At 36.5% G+C, this 10,000-nt stretch overlaps 4 non-coding genes across 4 annotated transcripts in view; all 4 read right to left on the bottom strand.

The window, feature by feature from the left end:
- LOC147807421 (large subunit ribosomal RNA) overlaps positions 1-53 on the bottom strand; it is a 3,814-nt gene extending 3,761 nt beyond the window's left edge. The window contains exon 1 of the ribosomal RNA XR_015435815.1: positions 1-53. This exon is cut by the window's left edge and continues 3,761 nt beyond it. This is a non-coding gene — a ribosomal RNA (large subunit ribosomal RNA).
- Positions 54-271: 218 nt separating this feature from the next.
- On the bottom strand, positions 272-425 carry LOC147807420 (5.8S ribosomal RNA). The gene has a single exon (XR_015435818.1). It is a non-coding gene; the product is annotated as a 5.8S ribosomal RNA (ribosomal RNA).
- A 294-nt stretch (positions 426-719) lies between these two features.
- On the bottom strand, positions 720-2,532 carry LOC147807419 (small subunit ribosomal RNA). The gene has a single exon (XR_015435812.1). It is a non-coding gene; the product is annotated as a small subunit ribosomal RNA (ribosomal RNA).
- Positions 2,533-8,796: 6,264 nt separating this feature from the next.
- Positions 8,797-8,988, bottom strand: LOC147807418 (U2 spliceosomal RNA). Its single transcript, XR_015435806.1, has one exon. It is a non-coding gene; the product is annotated as a U2 spliceosomal RNA (small nuclear RNA).
- Positions 8,989-10,000: the final 1,012 nt, after the last annotated feature.

The raw sequence follows: 10,000 nt of genomic DNA, 5'->3' as shown, positions 1-10,000 counted from the left end.
CCGCTTATTTATATGCTTAAATTCAGCGGGTCGTCTCGTCTGATCTGAGGTCGACACAAAATTTTAAAATATTTTTTTTGATTTCTCCCACCGACTCTTTTTCAAGGGGCACCTCTGTATTAGGAGACGACATGAGTAGCGTCTTCTCCTCGAGGCACCGCGGCGACAGTGTAGGACGCCGCAATAAGCCGGGGAAGGAACCGAGCACTTTGAGCCGGCGGACCTCTCGGTCCGGTGCGGCCAGGTGGAATAATCCTTTGCAAGTCTCATCCGACCCTCAGACAGGCGAGGCCCCGGGCAGGACCCGAGGCCGCAATGCGCGTTCGAAAAATCAGTGCTCAATGTGTCCTGCAATTCACACCAAGTCTCGCAGCTGGCTGCGTTCTTCATCGACCCGTGAGCCGAGTGATCCACTGCTCAGAGTTGTTATTTTCATTTTAGGCTTTTTATTGCCTTTTTGCGTTCGAGAGTTTCTGATCAAGAATTTTCCTCCTTTTTAAAAGGGGGAAAGTGAGTCGGCACCAACGGGGCGGGGAGCCAACTATTAAGGGCCCCCTCTTCAAGCCTAGCCCTCCGAAGGAAGACCTCCCTCTTGCCTATTAGAGGCCGGGAAACAGGCACGCCCACACGGCACCGACGGTTGCGTTCGAATCGGGGACCGCCAGTGAGGGGTCCCCGCGTCAAAAATTTAACAAAGGAATGTAGTTCCTAAGAATCGTTAATGATCCTTCCGCAGGTTCACCTACGGAAACCTTGTTACGACTTTAACTTCCTCTAAATGACCAAGTTCGATCATCTTTCCGGCACGCCGGCTCGACCCGGAGGTCAATCCGAGCGCCAGTCCGAGGACCTCACTAAATCATTCCATCGGATGTTGCGACGGGCGGTGTGCACAAAGGGCAGGGACGTAATCAACACGAGCTGATGACTCGCGCTTACTGGGAATTCCTCGTTCAAGGCGGATAATTACAAACGCCTATCCCAAGCACGAAGGAGGTTCAACGGGTTACCCAGTCCTGTCGGACAGGGAAAGCACACGCTGATTCCTTCATTGTAGCGCGCGTGCGGCCCTGGACATCTAAGGGCATCACAGACCTACTATTGCTCTGTCTCGTGCGGCTAAACGCCGCGTGTCCCTCTAAGAAGAGCGTCCGACAGCAAGGATCGGAACGTCTATTTAGTAGGCTAGAGTCTCGATCGTTATCGGAATTAACCAGACAAATCGCTCCACCAACTAAGAATGGCCATGCACCACCTTCCACAGAATCAAGAAAGAGCTCTTAATCTGTCAATCCTTCCTGTGTCCTATCCAGGTAAGCTTCCCCGTGTTGAGTCAAATTAAGCCGCAGGCTCCATTTCTGGTAGTGCCCTTCCGTCAATTCCTTTAAGTTTCAGCTTTGCAACCATACTTCCCCCGGAACCCAAAAGCTTTGGTTTCCCGGAAGCTGCCCGGCGTGTCATTTGAGGAACACAGCCGGATCGCTGGCTGGCATCGTTTATGGTTAGAACTAGGGCGGTATCTGATCGCCTTCGAACCTCTAACTTTCGTTCTTGATTAATGGAAACATTCTTGGCAAATGCTTTCGCAGTAGTTCGTCTTGCGACGGTCCAAGAATTTCACCTCTAGCGTCGCAATACGAATGCCCCCGTCTGTCCCTCTTAATCATTACCTCGTGTTCCGAAAACCAACAAAATAGAACCGAGGTCCTATTCCATTATTCCATGCACCATTATTCATGCGTCACGCATGCTTTGAGCACTCTAATTTTTTCAAAGTAAAATTGCCGAAACCGAACGACAACCGGTAAAGATCATCGGACAATTTCGGCGGCAATGCTCAGAACAGGCAGTGACCACCGGTAGGCGGACCACCCGTCTGGAACTGAGATCCAACTACGAGCTTTTTAACCGCAACAACTTTAATATACGCTATTGGAGCTGGAGTTACCGCGGCGGCTGGCACCAGACTTTCCCTCCAATGGATCCTCGTTAAAGGATTTAGAGTGTACTCATTCCAATTACGGGGTCTCAAAAGAGTCCCGTATTGTTATTTTTCGTCACTACCTCCCCGAGCCGGGAGTGGGTAATTTGCGCGCCTGCTGCCTTCCTTGGATGTGGTAGCCGTTTCTCAGGCTCCCTCTCCGGAATCGAACCCTGATTCCCCGTTACCCGTTACGACCATGGTAGGCGCGTAACCTACCATCGACAGTTGATAAGGCAGACACTTGAAAGATACGTCGCCGGGACGAGCCCGTGCGATCAGCCCAAAGTTATACAGAGTCACCACGTAGAACGGACACGAGGCCCGATTGGTTTTGGTCTAATAAAAGCGCTCGTCCCCGAAGGTCGGAGCTCTGCTGCATGTATTAGCTCTAGAATTGCCACAGTTATCCAAGTAGTAAGGTACGATCCAAGGAACCATAACTGATTTAATGAGCCATTCGCGGTTTCGCCTTAATACGGCATGTACTTAGACATGCATGGCTTAATCTTTGAGACAAGCATATGACTACTGGCAGGATCAACCAGGTAGCTTTCGCGTTCATTGCGAACGTTCGGAGCCGTGCTCCGAATCCGAGAGGCGGTGGCACCCTCCTTTAGGGGAGGACGCCGGGCCCGGCACGACGGCCGGGTCCAATTCAAACTCTTCGGACGACAAGCCTTTTCTTCCTCCAGTCGGTTCGAGACTCACTGCGTCCTCTCCGGCATCAGCGCCGGGAGGCGAGAGTGCTCTGCCGTCGAGAGTCGTGCTCGCGGCGGACGAAACTGCAGAAAAACCCTTTTCTCTCTTTCCATCACGCTTCAGCCTGGCGCGGCTACGGAACGACGTCCGAGCCACTCGCTGAACAGCCGAGACCTTTTGTTTCCGTGCGGCGTGCCCTCGCCTTTGTCGAGACGAGAGCGTTGCGTGTTTCACGCTCACTGTGCCTCACATATATAGTCCTGCACAAAGTTCATGTTCCAAGCGAATGATTCTTCTCCCCGGTTTCTGCCGTCGGCGTCCGCATCCCCGTAAGCTCGCCGAGGAAATTTTAAAATGAACGGCAAACGCATATCGGCCTCACCGGCCGCGCTCGGCATTCGTTTCGCACTTCCCGTCGACGGACTTAGAAGAATTTCCACAATTTTCTGGACTTAGAAAAATTTCGGAAAAAGTTGGACTTTGACAAAAAAACACTCTGAAACTTAGAATAACTAACTTAATTTAAAATTTTAATAAAATTTAACCAAAAATTATTATTAATTTATATTATAAAATTATTATTATTAAAAATATTATTTATATACACATTTTATTAAAATAATTTGAAAATTAGCATAAAATTATTGTTATTATAAAAATTACATTTTTTAAGCATTTATTATATTATATAAATTTTTTTTTAATTATAATTCAACTATTATTATATAATTATACATTTTTTAAAAAAAAATTTTTTTTTTTTTTGAATTTTTTGGCAAATGAGTGACAGCGTAATCGGGAACTTTAAATAGTGAAATATAATACAAAAAATGAGTGTTGACACAATCTGAGCATCGCACGGTGACCAGAGTCAGCTGTTCTACCAGTTTAGACACGTCAAAAAATCTTCCCCTCCTCGAAAGTTAGCGATGAAGCTCATTTGCATTAATTTACATGTTAAAATGTAAAATTTAGATAGGGACAGTAGGGAATACCGTTATCCCACACTTGCGCATGACTAATTAGTTCAGGAGATGTCTGGCAACCTTGAGACAGACATAGTTTCCCCCGCCACTAACAAAATTACACGTCCTTGCAATCCAAATATAGGCGAAACGGATTTTCTTTTTTTTTTTAAATTAGCCAATAAATGCAATTTCTTTTACAATCTAGTGAAAAAAATAATCTCTTTTTATTTAATATATATTAATTTTAACCCCCCGCCCAAAAAAAAATTTTTTTTTTATAGATTTTTTGAAATTTTTGACTAATGAGGGCCAGCGTAATAGGAAACTTTAACTTAATAAATATAAGACAAAATATTAAGATTTCCATGATATGAGATTCCTTGAGTAACCAGAGAGATTCCTTGTTACTTTTTTTCATTAAAATTTATTTTTATTATTTTTTTTTTCATTTTTAAAAAATAAAAACAAGATTCTGAAATTTTCCATGATCTGAAAAATTCGCCTCAAAATAATAAATTTAAAATGAATCAAAAGAAAATGATGATAAAAAATAAGTAATAAATTTTAGAATAGTTTTTAAAGACTTTTCCTTTACTTTATCACAAAACCGCCGGCTCCCGTCCTTGATATATCACAAAAATCTTGTTAGAGAGCTTAGAGCAACGGCCAATAGGAGTGAAAGGTGAATAGATGACGACGAATAGGAAGCAAGCAACAAAATGTGGTTAGCTATTTCAAGACTAAGGCAAACAACGTTACAAAATATTGCAAGAGGGTTTAGAGCCAATGGGAGGGAGGGGTAAATGGATGACGACCAATAGGAAGCGAGGTGAAAATTGGTCAGCTAATGGATATAGGCAATACAAGATACCATATAAAATTTTGCTGAACAGTTTTATTAAAAATTTTAAAATAATATTTTTTTTAAAAATCCTCCCTGCGGTTTAATTTTTCAGATATTGCGTTCAAATTTTTTTTAAAAGTTGTTTAAAGAAAGACGTTGTAACAAAATGTACTACGCACCAATTTCAATAATAAAATGCTTCTATTAAAGAAGAAAAAATTTATAAAACTACCAAAAAATTAAAATTTATGTTGTCGTTATGTTGAATATACTTGCTCTAATTACTGCAGCATTATTTATTTTGATAGTACATATTTAGCTTGAACAATTTTTTTTAAATGATTTGAATAAAAATTAAACCGCCAGGAACTTTTCTAAAATGCTGAAAAATTGGAATAAGATTTTTAGGTTTCTTTTAGTTAAAAAAATTATATATATTTACTACTATTTACAAATAATTACGCGTCTTGTAAAACTTAGATAAATACTTAACTGTGTTTAAAAAAAAAAAAAATAATAATAATAATTCTTATATTCCTGCAGCTTTTTTTATTTTTAATTTTCCGAAAAAATTTAAGCGATGCTTGCCAAAAATTAAGCTTGGTATAGTATTAGAAACTAATATTTTTTATCCCCCAAATATTGATACATTTAAAAATTCTTCAATATTAAAATTCTTCTCAGGCATTTTTAATTCTAATAGATAAATACAAACTTCTAACAGTATTCTAAGATATTTTAACAGGGCTTAGAGCTTCGGCCAATAGGAAGGAAGGGCGAATAGATGACGACCAATAGGAGGATAGGGTGAATAGATGACGGCCAATAGGAAGCAAGCTCAAGTTAAAGCACTTGTAAAAGCGAAAAGAAGGCTAGCTATCAGGAGGGACCGTATACAAATTGCACAATTGAATGCAGGGACCATATAAAAATTGCACAATCAACCGAAGGGACCATATACATATTGCACGATTGAATTAAGGGACCGTATACAAATTGCATTTTCGACTGAAAATTTTTAAAATTATTTATTTCGCAATAAAAAGATCAAATTATTGATCAGTTATTTAAAACAGTTAAAATAAAACATCACAATGTCATTTAACTAAAAGAAAAAGTATTTTTTTGTTAATTAAAAAATATCTTTGTTCCACATGCTGCGCAATCAAATTGAATGTTGTATTTAAAGCATTACTTAACTGAAAATAAATTTTACGCCCACTTTTCTAACATGAGTGCAAAAAAAATTCAAAGTATTAAAAGAGAAATCATATTTTATCCAATATTCATTAACGAATTTATGTTTATAGCTGAATTTTATGTTTAAACACTTTAGAATAAGTGAATTTCACAGGCGGTCACCCTCCCAAGTACTGACCGCGCCCGATGATGCTTGACTTCGGTTTTTAAGGATCATGTCTCTTATAACGCTTCTAATAAACCAAGAGATATGTTTATTCGCAACTGAAACCACATTATCGAAATTCTTTCTCAGTAAAGAGTTCGTGTATTTAGCGATTAAATTTGAAACTTTATCTTAAAATATACTTTTTTAAATGTCAATCCAGCAGTTGTGAAAATTCGAGAAGCCACGCCCACTTAAGGAGTATTTCTGTATAATATTGAGTAATAATCTAAATTTTTGTATGTTTCCATAGTTTTATCATTTAATTAAATAATACAAAGAGAATAAACCAAAGAAAGAATAGTTTTACTTTGAATAAATTGAAATTTAAAAAGAAAAAAAGGTTCTGTTCACAATGTGTCGTGTAGCCCCGCCCACTTTTTTAAAAACTATGCTTTTCGACTGTAGTTTTGGTGAATTCTATCATTTAATAAAAATTAAATAAGAACAATATTTGTTGTTAAAAATGCATATGACACAGATTCAAATTTGAAGCAATAAAATAATAATCCTTCCCTAAGTTAATTTAATAAATAACATTAAAATCACCAATGAATGGAAAAAGACGGTCACCCTCCCAAACACTGACCGCGCCCGATGATGCTTCACTTCGGTGATCCTGAAATCCAAGCTTTATAGTTACTTTACCAAAGTTCTATTAAACTAAAAAGTTATATTAAATAAGATCTATTCTTTTTTTTCTTCTTCTACCTACATAAGATATTTTACGAAAATATTTTTACAACAATTTAATATAACAGACATTAGGAAAATAAATCCTAACTGCGATGATTGATTGCTTTATAAATATTTTTCATAACATAATTAAAGGGGGGGGGATTAATCTATATATAAATATATTTCTACATATCCTCTATAATTAAATGATTCAATAATTTCCTTTTATTTATTTAAAATTAAATAATGCTAAACATATTGAACCGCGATTTGTTCCTTGCTTCCTATTGGTCGTCATCTATTCACCCTTCACTCCTATTGGCCGTTGCTCTAAGCCCTCTTTCGAGATTTTTGTGTTGTTAACCTGAGTCTTAAAATAGCTAACCACATTTTGTTCCTTGCTTCCTATTGGTCGTCATCTATTCACCCTTCACTCCCATTGGCCGTTGCTCTAAACCCTCTTGCAATGTGTTTCCATATGTTTGTTTATTATTAGAAGAAAAAGCTCTTTTCAAAATGTGTCGGTTATTACGAAACGCCCACTTACAAAAATTATGTTAAGGTTATAAATACATTATTGATAAATTTGATTCATAAATATTTTAAAAGTCTCTTTTATTGTTACTTTAATGAGGAGTACTTTATTTTGATTGAATTCTATACGTTTGTTTTGCTAAGCGGATATTTTAAAAATATTAGTGCAACTTCATATATAGTGTAGCCCCGCCCACTTAAGAAGTATTGCTTCCTTTTTATTACCTAATTCTAATATTATTAAATTCATTTTAAAATAAGTGAATTAACTTCATTCTAATATTATTAAATTGACTTTCAAATAAGCGAACTCACTTTAAAATAAGTGTATACAACAAATAAAAATCACCAATGAATGGAAGAAAATTAAAAATCCAAATGGTCACCCTCCCAAGCACTGTCCGCGCTCGATGATGCATCACTTCATTTATCGTTAAGTCGAACTTTTATATTGAGTTCTCTGAACATTGCTGTTATAATAAATACATCCCAAGTTAAAAATAAAAAAAACTCTCTCATTTCCTTAAACCTTATACTTTTTTCCTTAATTAATAAAGTTTAATAAAGCTAGTGTTAACTTGACATTCGAGGATTTGAAAATTAAGTAATTTAACAAATATTATTTTTTCTCCTTAAAGAAGGTAAGAGTCTTAGTTAATAAATATTGATAGCATGTTGATGTTATTCCATCATTTTTAAAATGTAAGACTATTTAAACTCGAGAAACCAGACGTTGAAAAATTTGGGTGCGGTGGTCAGGAGCGAAAAAGGCATTGTTTTATTTTATTTTATAACCGTCGTTGAACAGCCGACCCAATTTCATGGGTTTACGACTACTTACGTTCAACTCCGTAGCCTTGTAATTTTGAACCAATCCAGAAGACAAGGAAACTCCTGGATCAGTACCCCCAGAGGTATTGATTTGTTGTGGGAACATGGAGGACTTTGAGACTCGACAGATTTAACGTGCATCAGTCACCATTTACTACACGGGGAGTCTTCGGCCGGCGAGGATCGAACCCACGACCTCTTGGATATGGGCCCAGCGCCCTACCGACCAGGCTATCCCGGCCCCAAAAAGGCATTGTTCGTAATTATCCGAATTGAGCGTGAAATTCCAAGCAGGTGCGATTCGTGAGGTCGTGCTGATTACGTCCCTGCCCTTTGTGCAAACCGCCGACCGCATTTAAACTCGAAAAATATTAAATAATGCCATAGGAATTCATCTCCTGAAAAGGTCTATGTTAAAATAGGAACATTGTAATTCTTTCGAAAGCGCTAAAGTTCTATTTATTAAAATGGAAAGAGTAAATCTTATCTTTAACATATTTAAAACAATTTTTTGAATGATATTATTGAAGCTAATACGAACTTTTTATTTCATCTTGATTTTTTTTAAATAAAGGGTTATGAAGTTAGGTTAAAATTTTATATGCTTTTTAATAATTCCATAATGGTCTTTTTCTAAATATGATTCCATAAAGATAATTATTACTACACTAAATTTTCTTAATAAAATAATAATTGAATTGAAAACAAATCTGTTAAACAGATCGAAACACGAGTCCAACTCTTGAACTGGAAGCAACGACAACACTTAGAAATTTTGTTAAGTTTAATTTTTTTGTATTTAAGAATTTAAAAACTATTTAAATAATTAAATAAAATGTACTCTTTTTATTTTATATGGTGGACCCAATACGTTGCAGTTCAATACGTATCAGATCCGTGTCTTCTCATCGAATAAATTCGAAGCTGAGAGACGCTGTCCAAAAATTAGTTTAATATCTAGTTACTCTATGAGTAACGTATCAGATATTAAGCTGATAAGAACAGATACTACACTTTGATCTTAGCCAAAAGGCCGAGAAGCGATAACTGCCCTCGTTTTGGCAAAATTATATCATAAAAATCCAGAGTCGCCGACTTTCCGACCCAAGCGGAAAAATTTTTCACTCGTCGAAACTTGTGTAACGGCTCCCTCTGGTCAGCAAACGATGCTCCAATCGTTTGAATCTTTATATTTAGTCGCATATTCAATTATTTAAAGTTCGCGTTTAAGCTGGCCCTCTATATCCGAAAATTTCAAAAAATGAAATTTTCCGAAAAAAATTTTTTTTTTGCTTTTTTCGGGTTTTTAAATTGAAAAAAGACTATATTCTTCAAAGAAAATTAAAAACTACACTTAGAGAGCTCTCATTACAAATATAACGTTATTCATTAACTTTTATATAGTACAGTATGCGTTATCCTAAATTACGCTGCTGCGAACTGAACTGTCTATCTTATTTTTCAGTTAAAGACTACAAAATCCTCACTTTTGGGACGAATTAAAATTTGGCACTTCGTTTATTAATCAACTATTTCCTTCCCATTCAATAATCAATCGGCTTGTTCCAAAAAATTTAAATTTTCCGAAAAAAAAAAAATCTTTTTTTGCTTTTTTAAATTAATATTTGCTTAAAAAAACATTATTCTTCAATGAAAATTAAAAACTACACTTGAAGAGCTGTTTGACCCATTACATTAATCATTGACTTTTATATAGAACTGTTTCCAACAATGTGCTTCAAAATCAATTTACTATACTGTTAAATATTAATTTCATTTCAATATAATTATACAATTTTTAATTTGATATACTAATTAGGACCTATCCACACCTAAATAACGCTGATGCGAACTGAACTAGGGGATACGTTACTCTATGCGATTTTAAATAAAAAAAAAAAAAATTGTTTCTATAACAGAAATCGGTATGATAGCCCTCCTATTACAAAGGTTACTTAAAAATAAATGCGTTCTGACCTTAAATAGGCTATTGTAAAATTAGTTTGGAACGCGCACCTCAAAATGGGAGTAGTATTCTATCATCAGGGTCTCATTAC

Source organism: Parasteatoda tepidariorum, chromosome 7 (genome assembly GCF_982258835.1).
Source record: "Parasteatoda tepidariorum strain Cologne lab strain chromosome 7, Ptep-v5.0, whole genome shotgun sequence".
NCBI classification, from domain to species: Eukaryota; Metazoa; Arthropoda; class Arachnida; order Araneae; family Theridiidae; genus Parasteatoda; species Parasteatoda tepidariorum.
The sequence above is the reverse complement of the archived record's forward strand: the minus strand, read 5'-3'. Positions and strand labels throughout refer to the sequence as shown.